Below are 21,801 nucleotides of genomic sequence, written 5' to 3' on the forward strand. Positions count from 1 at the left end.
TATAGTGATTCAACAATTCCAGTGCTCATCACAAGTGCACTCCTTAATCTCCATCACCTTTTTAGCCCATCCCCCCACCCCTCTCCTCTCTGGTAACCATCAATTTGTTCTCTATAGTTAAGAATCTGTTTCTTGATTTTTCTCTCTCTCGCTCTCATTTTTTCCCTTTGCTTGTTTAGTTTCTTAAATTCCACATATGAGTTAGATCATGTGGTATTTGTCTTTCTCTGACTTGTTTTGCCTAGGATTACATTCTCTAGCTCCATCCATGTCATTGCAAATAGCAAGAATTCATTCTTTTTTATGGCTGAATAATATTCTACTGTATATATATATATATATATACGTTGTATCTTCTTTATCCATTCATCAATTGATGGACATTTGTGCTGCTTCCATATCTTGGCTATTATAAATAATGCTGATATTAACATAGGGATGCATGTATCCCTTTGAATTAGTGTTCTTCGATTCTTTGGGTAAATACCCATTAGTGTGATTGCTGAATCCATAAGGTAGTTCTATTTTTAACTTGTTGAGGAGCCTCCATACTGTTTTCCAGAGTGGCTGCACCATTTGCATTCCCACCAACAGTACAAGAGGATTCCCTTTTCTCCACATCCTCACCAACACCTGTTGTTTCTTGTGTTGTTGATTTTAACCATTCTGACAGGTGTGAGGTGATATCTCATTATAGTTTTGATTCACATTTCCCTGATGATGAGTGATGTTGAGCATCTTTTCATGTGTCTGTTGGCCATCTGTATGAAAAATGTCTATTCATGTCTTCTGCCCATTTTTGATTGGATTATTTGGTTTTGGGGTGTTGAGTTGGATAGTTCTTTATATATTTTGGATACTAATCCTTTATCAGATGTCATTTGCAAATATCTTCTCCCATTCAGTAGGTTGTCTTTTAGTTTTGTTGTTTCCTTCACTGTGCAGAAGCTTTTTATTTTGATGTAGTCCCAATAGTTTATTTTTGCTTTTGTTTGTCCCAGGAGACACAGCTTGTCCTTGGAGACACAGCTAAGAAAATGTTGCTATGGCCAAAGTCAAAGAAGTTACTGCCTGTGTTCTCTTCAAGGATTTTTATGGTTTCAAGGTCTCACATGTAGTTCTTTCAACCATTTTCAGTTTATTTTTGTGTGTGGTGTAAGAACGTGGTCTAGTTTCATCCCTTTGCATATGGCTGTCCAGTTTTTCCAACACCGTTTGTTGAAGAGACTGTCTTTTTTCCATTGGATATTCCTTTCCTGCTTTGTCAAAGATTAATTGTCCATATAATTATCGGTTTATTTCTGGGTTTTCTATTCTGTTCTATTGATCTATGTGTCTATTTTTGTGCCAATACCATACTGTTTTGATTACTACAGCTTTGTAATATAACTTGAGATCTGGAATCGAGATGCCTCCAACTTTGCTTTTCTTTTTCAAGATTGCATTGGCTATTCAGGGTCCTTTGTGGTTCCAGGCAACTTTTTAGAGTTGTTTGTTCTAGGTCTGTGAAAAATGCTGTTGGTATTTGATAGGGTTTGCTTTAAATGTGTAGATTCCTTTGGGTAATTTAGACATTTTAACAGTATTTGTTTTTTTAAACCATGAGCGTGGAATGTCTTTCCATTTCTTTGTGTCATCTTCAATTTCTTTCATCAGTGTTTTATAGTTTTCAGAGCACAGGTCTTTCACTTCTTTGGTTAGGTTTATTCCTAGGTATCTTATTATTTTTGGTGCAATTGTAAATGGGATTGTTTTCTTAATTTCTCTTTTCTCAGAGCAGAAGTTTTAAATTTTAATAAAGTCTAGGTTGTCAACTCTTCTGTTTATAGATCATGCCTTTTGTGTTATATCTAAGAAGTCATCACCATTCCCAAGGTCATCTAGGCTTTTCTGTATATTGTCTTCTAGTAGTTTCATAGTTTTCCATTTTATATTTATGTCTGCAACTTATTTTGACTTAATTTTAGTAAAGGGCCTAAGATTTGTTTTTAGATTCATTTTTTCCCATGCGAATGTTCAGTTGTTCCAACACTATTTATTGAAAAGGCTATATATACTTTTTAATATATAGCTTTCCTCCTTTGTCAAAGATCAGTTGACTATATTTCTGTGGGTCTATTTTGGGGCTCTATATATTTTTCCATTGCCCTATTTGTCTATTCTTTTGTCAATAGTACTGTCTTGGTTACTGTACCTTTATGGTAAGTCTTTTTTTTTTCTTTTAGTGGAGAATTAAGGAAGAGATTTAATAATTACTAAAAGGTCATTGAGTTGGAAAATTTGATTTTAAGGAGTAGTTACATGAATTGTATGACAGTTTTCCTTGTTTCTTCCTTTTTTTGATTCAGGCATTTTTTACATTTAATCCAAATTTATTTACTATCATGCATAATACTTTGCTAGTCAAATATATTATCAGACTATAACTTTGAAACATAATTTTCTTCTTTCTTCTTTTTTTATTCTTTTATTTTTTCATCATGATAAGGGTACTCTTTAATCCCCGTCCCATATTTTCTCCATCCCCCTTCCCACATCCTCTCTGGTAACCATCAGTTTGTTCTCTATAGTTGAAAGTCTGTTTCTTGGTTTCTCTCTCTTTCTCTTTTTCCTTTGCTTATTTGTTTTGTTTTAAATTCCACATGTGTGAGATCATGTAGTATTTGTCTTTCTCTGACTGGCTTATTTTGCTTAGCATTATACTCTCTAGCTCTATCCTTGTTGTTGCAAATAGTAAGATTTCATTCTTTTTTATGGCTGAATAATATACACATACATATATATATACCATTTCTTTATCCATTCATCTGTTGATGGATACTTGGGCTGCTTCCATAGTTTTGCTATTGTAAATAATGCTACGATAAACATAGGGACACGTGTATCCATTTGAATTAGTGTTTTTGTATTTTTTTGGGTAAATACCTAGTAGTGTGATTACTGGATTATATGGTAGTTCTATTTTTAACATTTTGAGAAAACTCCATACTATTTTCCACAGTGGCTGCACTAATTTGCCCCACCAACAGTATAAGAGGGTTCCTTATTCTCCACATCTTTGCCAACACGTTGTATTTTGTGGTTTTGATTTTAGCCATTCTGACAGCTGAGAGGTGATATTTTATTATTGTTTTGATTTGCATTTCCCTGATGATGAGTGATGTTGAGCATCTTTTCATGTGTTTGTTGGCCATCTGTATGACTTCTTTGAAGAAATGTCTATTCATGTCAGTGCAGATGCAGGGTTTAATCTCACAACCCTGAGATCAGGACCTGAGCCAAAATCAAGAGTTGGGCCCCTAACTGACTGAGCCACCCAGGTGCCCCTGTTAATATTTTTTGAGAGTTTTTTTACATCTATATTCCTCAGGGATATTGGTCTGTGGTTTTCTTTTCTTGTAGTGTCTTTATCTGGCTTTGGTATTAGGATAATCCTGGTTTTGTAAAATGATTTTGGGAGAGTCCCCTCCTCTTTAATTTTTTGGAAAAGGATTTTTTGAATAGGATTGGCATTAATTCTTCTTTAAATGCTTGGTAGAATTCACCAGTGAAAGCATCTGGTCCTCTGCTTTTCTGTGTTGGGAGGTTTTTGATTATTGATTCAATGTCCTTACTCATTAACAGTCTATTTAGATTTTCTATTTCTTCATGATTCAGTCTTAAGAGTGTATTTATAGGAACTTATCCATTTCTTCTACTTTATTCTATTTATTGGCATATTATTGTACATAGTAGTCTCTTAGGATCCTATGTATTTCTGTGGTATCAGTTACACATATCTTTCATCTCCAATTTTAGTTATTGAAGTATTCTCTTTTTTCTTAGTTAGTCTAGCTAACATTTTGTCAATTTTGTTTATCCTTTCAAAAAACCCCTAGCTCTTCGTTTCATTGATCTCTTCTATTTTTCTAGTCTCTATTTCACTTTGCTCTGATTTTTATTATTTCCTTTCTTCTGCTAACTGTGGGCTTAGGTTGTTCTTTTACTAGTTCCTTGAGTGTAAAGTTGGGTTGCTTATTTGAGATCTTTCTTTTTTTTAATATATGCATTTATTGCTATAGACTTCTCTCTAAGAACTGTTTTTGCAGCATCCCATGGGTTTTGGTATACTGTGTTTTCATTTTCATTAGTTTGGACTTTTTTTTTTTTTTAAGATTTTATTTATTTATTTGAGAGAGAGAGAATGAGAGAGAGCACATGAGAGGGGGGAGGGTCAGAGGGAGAAGCAGACTCCCTGCCGAGCAGGGAGCCCGATGCGGGACTCGATCCAGGGACTCCAGGATCATGACCCGAGCCGAAGGCAGTCGCTCAACCAACTGAGCCACCCAGGCGCCCAGTTTGGACATATTTTTTTATTTCCCTTTTGATTCCTTCTTTGACCCAATGGTTGTTCATGAGTGTGTTGTTTAGTTTCCATATGTGTGTAAATTTATTTGTTTCTCATGACCTTGACAGCCCTGTGAAGTACTGGCTAGATATCATGTAGAATGCCCCCAATATGAGTTTGCTTGATGTTTTCTCATAATTAGACTGGAGTTACGTGTTGTTTATTTATTTATTTATTTGAAAGAGTACCACAGAGATTAAATGCCCTTTTTATCACATCATATCAGGACATAAATGGCATCCATACATTATTGGTGATGTTAACCTTCAGCATTTGATTAAGGTAGTGTCTGCCAGGTTTCTCCATAGTAAAGATATTATTTATTACCTGTCTTCACCATTAGAATATAAGATCTATGAGCCTAGAAATGCTATATGATTTGTTCACTGCTATATCCCCAGTGACTAGAGCAGTGCATGGTCTTAGGTACTCAATAAATATTTGTTGATTGAATAAATGGAAGCATGAATTAGATGATCCTTAGCTTCCCATTCTATTCCACTCTCTTAAAAATTTTTGGGGTGGGGGGCGGAGCAAGATGGCGGAGGAGTGGGAGACCTAAATTTCGTCTGGTCCCAGGAATTTAGCTAGATAGGGATCAAACCATTCTGAACACCTACGAACTCAACAGGAGATCGAAGAAAAGAATAGCAGCAACTCTCTGAACAAAAAAGCGACCACTTTCTGGAAGGTAGGACATGCAGAGAAGTGAATCCGAGGCGATATTCGGGAGGATAGACAGTGGGGGAGGGGGACTCCGTCGGCCACTTCTGGCAAGTGATAGAGCCACAGAGCACAAAATCGGAACTTTTAGAAGTCTGCTCCGCTGAGGGACGTCACTCCAGTGGCTAAGCAGAGGGTGGAACCCTTGCGGGACAGTGTGGTCTCAGGACCCTCAGGGTCACAGAAAGACCGGGTGTGCCTGAGTGTGGCAGAGCTCCCAGGTATCAGAGTGGGGAAGCTGGCTGCAGAGACGGAGCCGAGGCTCGGGCTCTCAGCTCGGGGTTGCCATAAACCGTGATCCGTGGCACAGTCGGGCCACTGCTCCTCCAGCAGGGACCCAACAAGCGGCAGATCCAGGGAGACTCCCCTTCCTCCCCCGGGAGGAGCGGTGGGAGCGCACCGCAGGGATCTGCTGGGTTTGGAGACTCCACACGGGGTCGGGTGCCAGAGACAGAAACGCTCGGTCACAGGTCGGGTGAGCATGGAGTGCGGCCGGAGACCGGGGAGACGGGAGTGACTGACTGCTTTTCTCTGGGGGCTCACTGAGGAGCAGGGCCCCGAGTTCTTGGCTCCTCTGGGCGGAGATTGGGAGGCTGCCATTTTCACTCTCGGCCTCCAAAGCTGTACGGAAAGCTTGCAGGGAACAAAAGCTCCCGAGAGCAAACCCGAGCAGATTACTTAGCCCTGACCGGGCAAGGGTGGGGCAATTCCGCCTCCGGCAAAGACACTTGGGAACCATGGGAACAGGCCCCTCCCCCAGAAGATCAGCGAGAACAGCCAGCCAAGACCAAGTTTACCGATCAATGAGAATGGCAGAACTCCAGCGATAGGGGAATACTGCACATAGAATCCATGGCTTTTTTACCATGATTCTTTAGTCTTTCAAAGTTAATTTTTTAACTTTTTTTTTTTGAATTTTTCTTTTTCCCTTTTTCAACCAACATCTTATCAATCCCTTTTTTAAAAAAACATTTTTATTTTTCATTTTTAGAGTCATATTCTATCCCTTCATAGTAGTTACCCTTATTTTTGGCATATATATATAAGTTGTTCTCTCTTTAAAATTTTGAGATAGTTTCTTCTAGCAGATCAAAATATACCCTATATCTCTAGTGTATGGTTTTGTTCTACTCTCCTGCCTGATCACATTCTCTCCCTTTTTTTTCTCTCTCTCTTTAAAATCCTCTTCTTTCTTTTTTCTTTTTTCTTTTTTTAAAGATTTTATTTATTTATTTGAGAGAGAGAGAATGAGAGAGAACACATGAGAGGGGGGAGGGTCAGAGGGAGAAGCAGACTCCCTGCCGAGCAGGGAGCCCGATGCGGGACTCGATCCAGGGACTCCAGGATCATGACCTGAGCCGAAGGCAGTCGCTTAACCAACTGAGCCACCCAGGCGCCCTCTTCTTTCTTTTTTCAAACAACTTCTTATCAATTCCTTTTATAAAATTTTTTATAATTTTCATCTTTACAGTCATATTCTATCCCTTCATCATATCAACCCTTATTTTTGTACATATATAAGTTTTTCTTTCTTTAAAATTTTGGGAGGCACTTTCTTCTAACAGACTAAAATACACCCAAAATCTGGTGTGTGGCACTGATCTATGCACCAGCCTGATCATATTTGATCATATTCTGTTTTTTTTTTGTTTTGTTCTGTTTTTGTTTGTTTTTATCTTTTTCTTTTTCTTTTTCTTTTTTCTTTCTTTCCCTTTCTTTCCCCCTGGCTTCAGGTCTTTTCTGATTTGTTTAGAGTATATTTTCTGGGAATGTTGTTACCCTGTTAGCATTTTGTTCTCTCATTAATCTATTCTGGACAAAATGACAAGACGGAAAAACTCACCTCAACAAAAAGAACAAGAGGTAGTACCGACTGCCAGGGACCTACTCAATACAGACATTAGTACGATGTTGGAACTAGAGTTCAGAATCATCACTTTAAAGATACTAGCTGGGCTTGGGCGCCTGGGTGGCTCAGATGGTTAAGCGTCTGCCTTCGGCTCAGGTCATGATCCCAGGGTCCTGGGATCGAGTCCCGCATCGGGCTCCCTGCTCCTTGGGAGCCTGCTTCTCCCTCTGCCTCTCTCTCTGTCTCTCATGAATAAATAAATAAAATCTTTAAAAAAAAAAAAAGATACTAGCTGGGCTTGAAAAAAGCATGGAAGTTATTAGAGAAACCCTTTCTGGAGAAATAAAAGAACTAAAATCTAACCAAGTCAAAGTCAAAAAGGCTATTAATGAGGTGCAATCAAAAATAGGGGTGCTAACTGCTAGGATAAATGAGGCAGAAGAGAGAATCAGTGATATAGAAGACCAAATGATGGAAAATAAAGAAGCTGAGAAAAAGAGAGATAACTACTGGATCACGAGGGCAGAATTTGAGAGATAAGCGATACCATAAGACGAAACAACATTAGAATAATTGGGATCCCAGAAGAAGAAGAAAGAGAGAGAGGGGCAGAAGGTATATTGGAGCAAATTATAGCAGAGAACTTCCTTAATTTGGGGAAGGAAACAGGCATCAAAATCCAGGAAGCACAGAGAACCCCTCTCAAAATCAATAAAAATAGGTCAACACCCCGACATCTAATAGTAAAATTTACGAGTCTCAGAGACAAAGAGAAAATCCTGAAAGCAGCTCAGGAGAAGAGATATGTAACCTACAATGGTAGAAAAATTAGATTGGCAACAGACTTATCCACAGAGACCTGGCAGGCCAGAAAGGACTGGCATGATCTATTCAGAGCACTAAATGAGAAAAATATGCAGCCAAGAATACTATATCCAGCTAGGCTGTCATTGAAAATAGAAGGAGAGATAAAAACCTTCCAGGACAAACAAAAACTAAAGGAATTTGCACATGAAACCAGCCCTACAAGAAATCTTGAAAGGGGTCCTCTAAGCAAAGAGAGAGCCTAAAAGCAACATAGACCAGAAAGGAACACAGACAATATACAGTAACAGTCACCTTACAGGCAATACAGTGGCACTAAATTCCTATCTTTCAATAGTTATCCTGAATGTAAATGGGCTAAATGCCCCAATCAAAAGACACAGGCTATCAGATTGGATTAAAAAAGAAGACCCATCGATATGCTGTCTGCAAGAGACTCATTTTAGACCCAAAGACACCTCCAGATTTAAAGTGAAGGGGTGTCCATGCTAATGGACACCAAAAGAAAGCTGGTGTGGCAATCCTTATATCAGACAAATTAGATTTTAAACCAAAGACTGTAATAAGAGATGAGGAAGGACATTATATCCTACTTAAAGGATCTATCCAACAAGAAGATGTAACAACTGTAAATATCTATGCCCCTAACATGGGAGCAGCCAATTATATAAGCCAATTAATAACAAAAGCAAAGAAACACATTGACAACAATACAATAATAGTGGGGGACTTTAACACCCCCCTCACTGAAATGGACAGATCATCTAAGCAAAAGATCAACAAGGAAATAAAGACTTTAAATGACACACTGGACCAAATGGACTTCACAGACATATTCAGAACATTCCATCCCAGAGCAACGGAATATCTTCTCTAGTGCCCATGGAACATTCTCCAGAATCGATCACATCCTAGGTCATAAATCAGGTCTCAACTGGTACCAAAAGATTGGGATCATTCTCTGCCTATTTTCAGACCACAATGCTTTGAAACTAGAACTCAATCACAAGAGGAAAGTAGGAAAGAACTCAAATACATGGAGGCTAAAGAGCATGCTACTAAAGAATGAATGGGTCAACCAGGAAATTAAAGAAGAATTAAAAAAATTCATGGAAACCAATGAAAATGAAAACACAACTGTTCAAAATCTTTGGGATGCAGCAAAAGCAGTCCTAAGAGGCAAGTATATAGCAATACAAGCCTTTCTCAAGAAACAAGAAAGGTCTCAAGTACACAACCTAACCCTACACCTAAAGGAGCTGGAGAAAGAACAGCAAATAAAGCCTACCCAGCAGGAGAAGAGAAATAATAAAGATCAGAGCAGAACTCAATGAAATAGAAACCAAAAGAACAGTAGAACAGATCAATGAAGCTAGTAGCTGGTTCTTTGAAGAATTAACAAGAGTGATAAACCCCTGGCCAGACTTATCAAAAAGAAAAGAGAAATGACCCAAATCAACAAAATCATGAATGAAAGAGGAGAGATCACAACCAACACCAAAAAAATACAAACAATTATAAGAACATATTATGAGCAACTCTATGCCAGCAAATTAGATAACCTGGAAGAAATGGATGCATTCCTAGAGATGTATCAACTTTGGGTTTTCCACATAAAGTATCATATCATCCGCAAACAGGATGATAAACTGAACCAGGAAGGAATAGAAAACCTGAACAGACCTATAACCATTAAGGAAATTGAAGCAGTCATCAAAAATCTCCCAACAAACAAAAGCCCAGGGCCATATGGCTTCCCAGGGGAATTCTACCAAACATTTAAAGAAGATTTAATACCTATTCTTCTGAAACTGTTCCAAAAAATAGAAATGGAAGGAAAACTTCCAAACTCGTTTTACGAGGCCACCATTACCTTGATCCCCAAACCAGACAAAGACCCCATCAAAAAGGAGAATTACAGACCAATACCCTTGATGAACATGGATGCAAAAATTCTCACCAAAATACTAGCCAATACGATCCAACAGTCCATTAAAAGGATTATTCACCACGACCAAGTGGGATTTATCCCTGGGCTGCAAGTTTGGCTCAACATCTGCAAATCAATCAATGTGATACAATACATTAATAAAAGAACAAGAACCATATGATCCTCTCAATAGATGCAGAAAAAGCATTTGACAAAGTACAGCATCCTTTCTTGATCAAAACTCTTCAGAGTATAGGGATAGAGGGTACATACCTCAATATCATAAAAGACATCTATGAAAGACCTACAGCGAATATCATTCTCAATGGGGAAAAACTGAGAGCTTTCCCCCTAAGGTCAGGAACGCAGCAGGGATGTCCACTATCACCACTGCTGTTCAACATAGTATTAGAAGTCCTAGCCACAGCAATCAGACAGCAAAAAGAAATAAAAGGCATCCAAATCGGCAAAGAAGAAGTCAAACTCTCACTCTTTGCAGATGATATGATACTTTATGTGGAAAACCCAAAAGACTCCACCCCAAAACTGCTAGAACTCATACAGGAATTCAGTAAAGTGGCAGGATATAAAATCAATGCACAGAAATCAGTGGCATTCCTATACACCAACAACAAGACAGAAGAAAGAGAAATTAAGGAGTTGATCCCATTTACAATTGCACCCAAAACCATCAGATACCTAGGAATAAATCTAACCAAACAGGCAAAGGATCTGTACTCAGAAAACTATAAAATACTCATGAAAGAAACTGAGGAAGACCAAAGAAATGGAAAAACGTTCCATGATCATGGATTGGAAGAACAAATGTTGTGAAGATGTCAATGCTACCTAGAGCAATCTACACATTCAGGGCAATCCCTATCAAAATACCATCCCCTTTTTTCAAAGAAATGGAACAAATAATCCTAAAATTTGTATGGAACCAGAAAAGACCCCGAATAGCCAGAGGAATGTTGAAAAAGAAAAGCAAAGCAGCATCACAATTCCGGACTTCCAGCTCTATTACAAAGCTGTCATCATCAAGACAGTATGGTACTGGCACAAAAACAGACACATAGATCAATGGAACAGAATAGAGAGCCCACAAATGGACCCTCAACTCTATGGTCAACTAATCTTTGACAAAGCAGGAAAGAATGTCCAATGGAAAAAAGTCTCTTCAACAAATGGTGCTGGGAAAATTGGACAGCCACATGCAGAAGAATGAAACTGGACCATTTCCTTACACCACACACAAAAATAGACTCCAAATGGTTGAAAGACCTCAATGTGAGACAGGAGTCCATCAAAATCCTAAAGGAGAACACAGGCAGCAACCTCTTCGACCTCAGCCGCAGCAACTTCTTCCTAGAAACATTGCCAAAGGCAAGGGAAGCAAGGGCAAAAATGAACTATTGGGACTTCATCAAGATAAACAGCTTTTGCACAGCAAAAGAAACAGTCAACAAAAACCAAAAGACAACCGACAGAATGGGAGAAGATATTTGCAAATGACATATCAGATAAAGGGGCTAGTATCCAAAATCTATAAAGAACTTATTAAACTCAACACCCAAAGAACAAAGAATCCAATCAAGAAATGGGCAGAAGACATGAACAGACATTTTTCCAAAGAAGACATCCAAATGGCCAACAGACACATGAAAAAGTGCTCAACATGGCTCGGCATCAGGGAAATCCAAATCAAAACCTCAATGAGATACCACCTCACACCAGTCAAAATGGCTAAAATTAACAAGTCAGGAAACGACAGATGTTGGCGGGGATGCGGAGAAAGGGGAACCCTCCCACGCCGTTGGTGGGAATGCAAGCTGGTGCAGCCACTCTGGAAAACAGTATGGAGGTTCCTCAAAAAGTTGAAAATAGAGCTACTGTACAATCCAGCAATTGCACTACTGGGTATTTACCCCAAAGATACAAATGTAGGGATCCGAAGGGGTACGTGCACCCCAATGTTTATAGCAGCAATGTCCACAATAGCCAAACTGTGGAAAGAGCCAAGATGTCCATCGACAGATGAATGGATAAAGAAGAAGTGGTATATATATACAATGGAATATTATGCAGCCATCAAAAGGAATGAGATCTTGCCATTTGCAACGATGTGGATGGAACTGGAGGGTGTTATGCTGAGCGAAATAAGTCAATCAGAGAAAGACATGTGTCATATGACCTCACTGATACGAGGAATTCTTAATCTCAGGAAACAAACTGAGGGTTGCTGGAGTGGGGGGTGGGGTGGGAGGGATGGGGTGGCTGGGTGATAGACACTGGGGAGGGTATGTGCTATGGTGAGCGCTGTGAATTGTGCAAGACTGTTGAATCACAGATCTGTACCTCTGAAACAAATAATGCAATATATGTTAAGAAGAAAAAAAGAAGAAGATAGCAGGAGGGGAAGAATGAAGGGGGGGAAATCGGAGGGGGAGGCGAACCATGAGAGACGATGGACTCTGAAAAACAAACTCAGGGTTCTAGAGGGGAGGGGGGTGGGAGGATGGGTTAGCCTGGTGATGGGTATTGAGGAGGGCACGTTCTGCACGGAGCACTGGGTGTTATGCATAAACAATGAATCATGGAACACTACATCTAAAACTAATGATGTAATGTATGGGGATTAACATAACAATAAAAAAATAAAAAAAATTTTTTTGGGTGCCTGGTTGGCTCAGTTGATTATGTGTCTGACTCTTGGTTTCAGCTCAGGTCAGGATCTCAGGGTCATGAGATTGAGCCCCGTGTTGAGCTCAGTTCTCAGTGCAGGCTGTGCTCGAGATTCTTTGCCCCTTCTTCTCCCTCCCCCTATACCCTCCCCATGTTCACGTGTGGTCTCTCTCTCTCAAATAAATAAATAAATAAAATCTTAAAAAAAATTTGTTTTGACCATTTTTTTGACCAGCAAGCCTTCTGTCTTGCTAACAGCAATTACATTAGGGCATAAAGTCTGTATGCATGAAATGAACAGTGTGTGCCTCCAATTACCGAAAATATATGGACATTAGCACCTAATGGTTGACAGGTGACTGACTTATTACAGGTGACTTACTTATATTTAATTTTGGCTTGAAAAGCCAGGGCAAGATTATCTAGGCCTACTTTGTCCAGGTTGGGAGTTAGCATATGGCATTTAAATGAGCTTAGGTTTTAGTAAGACCTAGATTTTCAAATCTCATTACTACCACTTCTTAGCATCATGTCTCTGGGCAAGTGATCCAGCCTCTTGGAATTTTCTCATCTCTGATATGGGAGTAATTGTTCTTTTCTTGTACATTGGTATTAGCTAAGTCACACAGCAAGTGTCTACTCAGTGCTTGGCATTTTGCTGAATAAATACTGGTTTTCTTACCTTTCCACAATCTTCTGAAGCATGTAGTTGAATTAACTCTCCTATTCTGGGACAGTCATTTTCTACTAAAGAGCATCTTTTAGCTGGGAGATCAGTGCAGGCAATTCCGTTTCATTTAAAAGCTGATGATTTAATAATTTATTTAGAAATAAGCTGTGGCTTCTATAATAAAATTCATCTGGCATATGTACAAAGCATCACTATTACTTTCCTCTGGCAAGAAAACTGATGGAATATAAACGTTTTACCAATGTGCACAGCACAGTTTACCTTCATGCAATGCCTGCACCTTGAAGAAATATCATGTGGTGCCCTGCAGTAGATGTGGCTCAACATAAAATTTGTCACTTCCCAAGCACTTGAAATATTGCCCCATTTCTTATACGCCTGCACTGCACATGCTTATTTGGTAATGTCAGTCTGTTTCCTTATTTCAGTAGCTAAAGTGACATAGCCCTGTTCTATAATTTGCCAAGTGATTGAAGGTGCCAGGCAGGTCTGTATTATCCCAGTAACGTCACTGATTCCTAGTGCTTAAAAAGAGAGGAGGGTGAGCACTTAGCATGAGGGTGATATGTTCTGTGGGAACGTATGTTCTTGGCAAGTTGTTTATGACTTTTTTCTTCTGTAGAGCCAAAGGAGCAGAGGAACATATTTCAAATTCCCATTGGCAAGGGCTCCCGGTTCTTTTATAAGGATTTGTAAAATTCCATCCCTTTGAATCTTGTCAGCAGTCTCTGGATATCCTGCAGGCTTTCGTTCATAAAGCTTTCAACGCACAGAGCTGAGGGGCCTGGGCAGGGAGCACGCATGTAAGAGTGTGTGCTTGTGTGTATTTTTCGGAGGCTTCTGGATTGAAATGCCAATATTATGTTGCTTTCTGGTTTGAATTTACTACAGCAATAAAATGGAAGCATCCCTCTGCATAGTGAAGTATAGCAGATGAGTCTCACCACTTATTTAGTTGAGTCAGCTTAATGTAGATCAGTGTTCAGGTCTTCCTTTTGGTTCCTTTCCTATTTCTCTTCTTCAGAGCTTCTCATCAGCTGTTGAGTTTAGAGGAAAAACATTTCCCTGGAGCTGTGATAGTTCTCCATAGGGAGAGAGCAAGGGATCCTGTTCAGTCTTCAGGGATGATGGGTGTGGTAGAATTTGCCATATTTCATTATTTGAAAGTGTGCACATTTTTAAAAAGGATTTTATTTATTTATTTGACAGAGAGATAGAGCACAAGCAGGGGGAGCTGCAGGCAGAGGGAGAGGGAGAAGCAGGCTCCCTGGTGAGCAGAGAGCCCAATGCGGGGCTCCATCCCAGGACCCTGAGATCATGACCTGAGCTGAAGGCAGATGCTTAACCGGCTAAGCCACCCAGGTGCCCCAAGTGTGCACATTTTCTATTTGTAACTTCTTTTGGAAAGTATAAGTCACCAAATATTGGTGAGAGAGTTTTCACTTCTTCCCAAATCATCAGAGGATGGATATTGGAGGTTGTCTAACCACACAAGTTGGTTTGTGGTTTGCAGGTTCAAAAAAACATTTCATAATTGCTCTTAGAATTCAGCATGGCCTGGAGCTTTCGAGGTTTGGGAGCAAAGGACAGAAAAGCAGTAGTCCTCTGACTAAGAGGAAAGACCTCAGTGATTTCTTTTATTCTTTGGGGGTTCATTCAGATTCCAGTTTCTTTGGTCCTAAACCAGGATTCTGGGCAAAAAATAAATTGGGTGATAAGCACAGTCAAATAGGTTTGGTTTCCCCATGAGCCCCGTGATGGTTAATTTTATGTTTCAACTTGATTGGGCTTAGGGATACCCATGTAACTGGTAAAACATTATTTTTGTGTGTGTCTATGAGGTTAGCATTTGAATTGGTAGACAGATTAATGCAAATTGCCCTCACCAATGTGGGTGGGCATCACCCAAACCATTGAAGGCCTAAATAAAACAAAAAGGCAGAGGAAGGGTGAATTTGCTCTTTCTGCTTGAGCTGAAATGTTAATCTTCTCCTTCCTTCAGATACTGGTGCTCTTGGGTTTTTGGACTCAGACCGCCATTGTTCCCCTGATTCTCAGACCTTTGGACTTGGACTGAATTACATTTCCCACTCTCCTGGTCACGGGACATGTTGGCCTATATAATCAAGTAAGCCAATTCCTAAAATAAATCTCTTCTTACATCTCTTTCTCTCTCTATATATATCTTATTGGTTCTGTTTCTCTGAAGAACCCTGATTAGCACAAGCCCCATGTGTAGAAAGGGACAGACCTTTTACTTCAGATTTTGCACATGTTCGATTCATTGATCATTCTCTTGAGGTAGGTTTGCTACCTCATATAGCACTTTTGAGATTGATTGACTCACTTATGAAATTATTCTGTGAATACTAAGAGCCAAACACAAAGCCAGGTTGTGAATACAAAGATAATTCAACCAAGGATCACAATATATCTCTCTGACTTGACTGCAAGTTCCTTGCCAGCAAAGGGTTTATAGTCTAGTAGGGAAAATAAATGATGAACATCAGAAAACCGTAATATAAGATAGAAAGTGACATGTCATTAAAGCATATAAAGAGAGGTAGAGATTAATTGTTCCAAATTAGGGAAAGATGACATTTGGTAGAGCGATGTGGTGAGACTTTAAGAAGGCATTTGAAATGGACTTCAAATTTACAGGAAAAGAAGGCAAACATTCCAGGTGGTCAAAGGCACAGATGTGGAAAGTCACAGGACATAGAATACAGACATTTCTTGTGGGGTGGGCAGGGGAGATGAGAGGGGAAAGGGACAGTTTCATAGCCTAGGGCCTGTTTTGGATTTGGGATTCATGGAGTTCTTGGAGTACTTCTGGGGTTCCAAGGAACACGGTTAAGGTTAGGTGGTACTTGGGGTGCGGGGGTTGGAGTAGAGAGTCTGGGACTGTGCGATGTTTTCTGATACCAGTTCTCCAATACTCTGACACCAATTGGATGTCCAATTCAATTCAACTTGGATACTATCTACCTGGAATTAGTGTCAAATCCCACAAATTAAAGGACCCAGTTCCACAAGACTGCCCCTACGTCAGATGCCAGCTGCAAGTGGGGTACCCAGGTGACCCACACTTCTGCCCAGCCAACTACATATTTGAAGATTCCCATGACCACCCCCCCACCAAGTTTGATAATTCACCAGATAACTCACAGAACTCAGGAAAGTGCTTTACTTTTCCAGTTTATTATAAAGGGTGCAACTCAAGAAAAGCCAAATGATGGAGATGCATCTGGCAAGGTATGGGACAAGGGCTGCAGAGCTTCCATGCCCTCTCCAAATGCACCAGACTCCTAGTACACTGGTGTGTTTACCAACCTGGAAGCTCCCTGACCTCTCATTTAGGAATTTTTAAGGAAGAAGTTCCATTACATAGGCACGATTGATTAAATCATTGGCCATGGATGATTGAACTTAATCTTCAGCCCTTCTCTCCTCCCTGGAGGTTGGTGGTGGGGGTGGGGGTGGGGTAGAAGTTCTAACCCTCTTGTCATGTGGTTGGCTTTTCTGGTGGCCAGCTCCCAGTATGAGTCACCTCACGAGCACACAAAAGACAGTAAATTCCATGGATTTTAGGAGCTCTGTGCCAGGAATCAGGGACAAAGACCAAATATTTATTTACTTTTTATTATACCACAGAGGCAGAAACCATTTACTTCACAGTCTTGTCGAGGCCTGGGGGGAGATCAGCGTGGAGCTCAGCTCTGAGGTAACAACAGGTAACACAGCTTGGATCAAGGCTGAGTGTGCTGGGGCTTTTCTGAAACAGGATGAGGGCTTGTGCCAAGGTTGGGTGAAGCTGGGCAGGGTTGATGAGACCTTGCTCAAGACTAGTTTACAGTGTGTGATACTGTTGGCTCTGCCTAGAGATTTCTGGCTCTAACTTAGGGCAACTTGGGGAGAACATGGCTTTACCTTACATTTCTATTTTGTTCTTTTTAACAGATAATTCCCATCATTGGAGTAATGCCCTCATGGAAAAAGGAAACTGGTTCCAAGTTAGTGTCAGTTCTGGGATACTCATCCAGGCTAGTAGTTCCTTTCTCTGCCTGGCTGAGGAGGATCCATCTTGTTAGTAGTCAAAGAGTACATATACATATAGAAGTGGGGAACATGTCGACGAGCTGGCTTGAATCCTTTAAAATATTCACACTTCTCTGTGACTGGAAGAAGGATCTTTGCAGGCAAGAACTTAGCTGAATAGTCCTAACAGGGAAGTAAAGAGGGTGCCTCAGGACTCCACAAAAACTGAAGGTTTTTGTCCATGTGATGTCCTTGAGTGCTCTGAGGAATCAATCTTAGAATCTGTCTTAGTCTGTTCGGGCTGCTATAACAGAATAACACAGACTGGCTGGCTTATAAACCACAGAAATTTACCTCTCACAGTTCTGGAGGGGGGTAGTTCAAGATCAGGGTGCCAGCCTGGTTGGGTTCTGATGGAGGCCCTCTTCTGGGCTGCAGACGGACAACTTCTCATTTTGTTCTCACATGGCAGCAGGTGGACAAGCTGCTCTCTGGGGCTTCTTTATTAGAGGCACGAATTCCATTCATGAGGGCTCTGTTCTCATGACCTAGTCACCACCCAAAGGCCCCCCCTCCCACAACCATCATATTGGGCGTTAGGATTTCAACATATGAATTTTGGGGGCCATATCCATTTAAACCATAGCAGAATCTATTTTGCAAAGACACCCTAATGCCTTGAAAGATGCAGAGCAGGACTAGGAGCATGCTCCAGGAGTAGCAAAGCAGGAATGCTAAAAAGGGAGAAGGAAGCTAACATTTCCAGAGCACTCACCATATGCTGGGACCCATGCTGGCTGCTTTACCTACACGGTCTCTTAATTCTCCCAACAGCTCTGTGAGGTTGATTTAACCCACTTCTATTTACAGATAAGGAAGCTGAGGTTCAGAGAAGTTAAGTAAGTTGTCTAAGGTCATTTGACTTGTCTACGGTCAATGTGGTAGTCCATCTGACCACAAGCCATGTACTTTCCAATATGTAGCAAAATAGTTGTGGGTCCAGAGACTGATTTTAGAGTTAGAAGTAATCTTGGAGTAAATAGACAACTACTACTAAATAGACTTAGAATGATTTTTAGTGGTTACCCACTCCCATACCTCTGCCAGGTGGCCTTCTGCTTTGGTTTTTCTTCCAGTCAAGGGTACCCAGCTACTGCTAAGGCAGGGCCCAAAAGGGCAGCAAGTTGAGGACCGATTCCAAACTTTACCTGCAAGAATAGAAAGATGAGAATGGGAGAAAGTATGAAAAGAAGATTAATGAAAAGCGAAGGGCTCATCTGGTGAGAAATTTAGAATATTGTATCTCTGCAATAATTAGTTAATGTGGCTCAGGAATAGACTCACAAATGAGTAGAAGGGAATATATTTTTGTGGAAGCAAACTCTAAAAGTTAACACACAATAAAGGAAATATTGCAAGTCACTGAGAAAGATTGGTCTATGTATTTGATAGTTTGTGGAAATGTAAATAGCTACATAGAAAAAAATTAATGCAAGTCATGACCTTATATCATGCCCAGATAAATTCCAGGTGCATGAGTGAATTGTGTTTAAAAAGTAAAAATACTATAAAAAAATTAAGATTAGTATTTATCTGAGCTCTGAGTGGGAAATGGTATTTTAAGCATAAAATCTGTAGGAGAAATCACAAAAGAAAAGATGGATAGACTTGACTACAGATGAATTAGAATTTTGTGTTTATAAAAAAATATAAACAAAAACTTAAAATAATTGATAATTTGGGGAACATTTGCAAGAAATATGACTAAGGGTGAATATCTTTAATATGTAACGTGTTCACACAAATCAATAAGAAAAAATGTTAATGCCCTAAATTTAAAATGGGCCAAGTGTATGAAGAGATAAATTACCTCAAGAGAAATTATAAGTGACTAGTTAACATATATTTGAAAAGTTCACCTTAGCTAGTAATCAAAGCAATAGAAATGAAAACTTTTACTTAATCACTGAGAATTATTGGAAGTAAGATTTAAACTTGGTGTGGGAAAATGTGTGCTCACATATTGTGGGTAGAGAGCAATCTGTCAATGCTTTGCTGTAGGCCTATCTCTGACATTTGGGAGCCTAGGCCAAAAGTATAAATGGAAGCTCATATGCCATTTATCTAGATATTTATTTATTTATTTATTTATTTATTATTTTTTTAAAGATTTTATTACTTTATTTGACAGAGAGAGACACAGCGAGAGAGGGAACACAAGCAGGGGGAGTGGGAGAGGGAGAAGCAGGCCTCCTGCCGAGCAGGGAGCCCGATGTGGGGCTCGATCCCAGGACCCTGGGACCATGACCTGAGCTGAAGGCAGACGCTTAACGACTGAGCCACCCAGGTGCCTCCAATTTATCTAGATATTTAAAATATGTAATTGTATTCAAAGGACATACATCTGGAAACATCCCCATTACACATGTAAATTAAACTAAAGAAATGGAAAATTAAAGTTCTGTATTATATATATTTTTAAAAAGTAATTTTTCTTCTAAAATATTCAGAATTATTTTAAAATTAAAAGGCGGGCGCCTGGGTGGGTCAGTCAGTTAAGCGTCTGACTTTGGCTCAGGTCATGATCTCAGGGTCCTGGGATCGAGCCCGGTGTTGGGCTTCCCGCTCAGCGGGGAGTCTGTTTGGCCCTCTGCCCCTCTCCCCACTCATGCTCTCTCTCTCAAATAAATAAATAAAATCTTAAAAAAATAAAATTAAAAGACAACAGGAAAGTTATAATTAATGACTATCAGAATTTTATTTTTTAAAAATATTTATTTATTTGAGAGAGAGATCGAGACCTTGAGCAAGTGTGAGCAGGGAGAGGGGCAGAGGGAGAGGAAGAGCAGTCTCCCCACTCAGCACGGAGCCAATGTGGGGCTCGATCTCACGACCCTGAGATCATGATCTGAGCTGAAACCAAGAGCCGGGCTCAGCCAACTGAGCCACCCAGGTGCCCTTGACTATCAGACTTTCGGATAAGACTTACTTAGATAAATTTTAGTTTAATTTTAAATATTTAACTAAATATTAGTAAATGTTTTTATGAAAATAAAGCTACTCAAAATTGTTCAATGTCAATGTCCATGAAGTTGCTTAAGTAAAGAATTGTTATCATCCATCGTGCATGTTATACCTTACCCATGTGATCTCAAATTTAAGAGCCGTATAAATTGGTTAATATTGCAAAGTGCTCCTCCTTAAGGTGCAGAGAGCACCAACTTATGAGTATGTCAGGAGCTGTACATTTAGCAGAAGGGAAGTTGGAAAATAGGCACACGGTACCACTAGCAAATGGTACTTTCTTTTCTAAGAAGCTATTGCATTGATGTTGACAGGAAAGGCTTGTCAGGTTAACTTATCTCTCTCTTACCTATGTGCTTTCTACCCCTGCAGAGAAGTGTCCATCTCTGATGGCATAACTCATAGATCTTACAGGTATTCAGATGCAGTTCCTTTATGTTTTAAGGATGTCTGGCAAGAGAGGTGAAGCTGTGTGTCCCTGGGGCCTGGATACTGATTGATTCTGGCACCCACGTGTTCTTTAATAAATGTAGAGTGTGCATGTGTGTGCGGTGCATGCGTGTGTGTGTGTGTGTGTGTGTGTGTGTTTGACGTCGGTGGCCTTCTGATGTGTGGCCTAGGGCAGGATTCCTTGTTATCTGGGCTCAGAGGCAGTTAGTACAATATACATCAAAAGCCTTAGAACTATGAAGACGCTGCCATTACATCTTCGTTAGGCTAGGTTAGGGTTGGACAAAGGAATTATGTAGGCTTTAAGATGTGATTCCACTAAAAAAAAAAAAAAAACTACCCTAAATAAATAATGAATGAATACTAGAGTGTGTGAACAAAAATTTACATACCAAGGTGCTTATTAGACATTATTTTTTTATACTTATTTATTTAGTACAACATTATTTAAAATATTCAAGTAGAGGGGAATAGCTAGATAACATTGTGATATCTGTATAGTTGAATACAATGCCAGGACTTTTTTAAACATGTGGGAAATACTTATGGCTATAACGTTAAGTGACAAAGTGAATTGTATAAAATATGATCCCAGTTAAGAGAACCATATGCATAGAAGCAAAGACAGGGAGGAAATGCATCGACATTTTATAGTGCTTATGTTTGAGGTGTGAGAACATGGTTAATTTATCTTCTTAAAAATATTTGTATAATTTTCCCGGTTTAGTATTACAAGCACATTATTTTCAAAATGAAAGAAGACGATTTCAAAGAGAGAGCTTTAATGTTAACATATTGCTTCACAAGTGCTGCATGGGAGCCTTAGAGACAATGCCCAATTCATAGTAGAGGGTGAGAAGTGGAGTGTTGGTTCTTGCTAAAAAGGGGGACTTGGGATTATTATAAGGCTCTCTGGGTATCTCTATGATCAAGTAAGTTTGTCACATTTTTGGAAAGCATTGGTTTCAACTAGGGCACACTACATAGGTGTTTCTGTTAGGCTATATTCTGGAAATTCCTTTAGGTCTCCTGAAAAGAGAACCAAAAGAATGAAAAAATCCTCAGTTTGATAGAATCAGGGGATGGGGATGCATGCAGATGGTAGAAAAGAATTTTTTATCTTGGCTTGAAAAATCCTAAGGGCCAAACATAGTTTTAAGTTCAGTGTCTGACTAAACCTCATAATCAGCTTTATTGAT

At 39.7% G+C, this 21,801-nt stretch overlaps 1 long non-coding RNA gene across 2 annotated transcripts in view; it reads left to right on the forward strand.

Moving 5' to 3' along the window:
* The window catches only part of LOC144379719 (uncharacterized), a 50,924-nt gene that overhangs the window by 17,920 nt on the left and 11,203 nt on the right, over positions 1-21,801 (forward strand). Inside the window, exon 1 of one of the 2 annotated variants that reach the window (XR_013443067.1) lies at positions 15,092-15,218. The exons of the other annotated variant lie outside the window; for it this stretch is intronic. This is a non-coding gene — a long non-coding RNA (uncharacterized LOC144379719). Of the gene's footprint in view, positions 1-15,091; positions 15,219-21,801 lie in introns of those variants that run through there. 2 annotated transcript variants of the gene reach the window in all.

This window comes from Halichoerus grypus, chromosome 12 (assembly GCF_964656455.1).
Source record: "Halichoerus grypus chromosome 12, mHalGry1.hap1.1, whole genome shotgun sequence".
NCBI lineage: Eukaryota > Metazoa > Chordata > Mammalia > Carnivora > Phocidae > Halichoerus > Halichoerus grypus.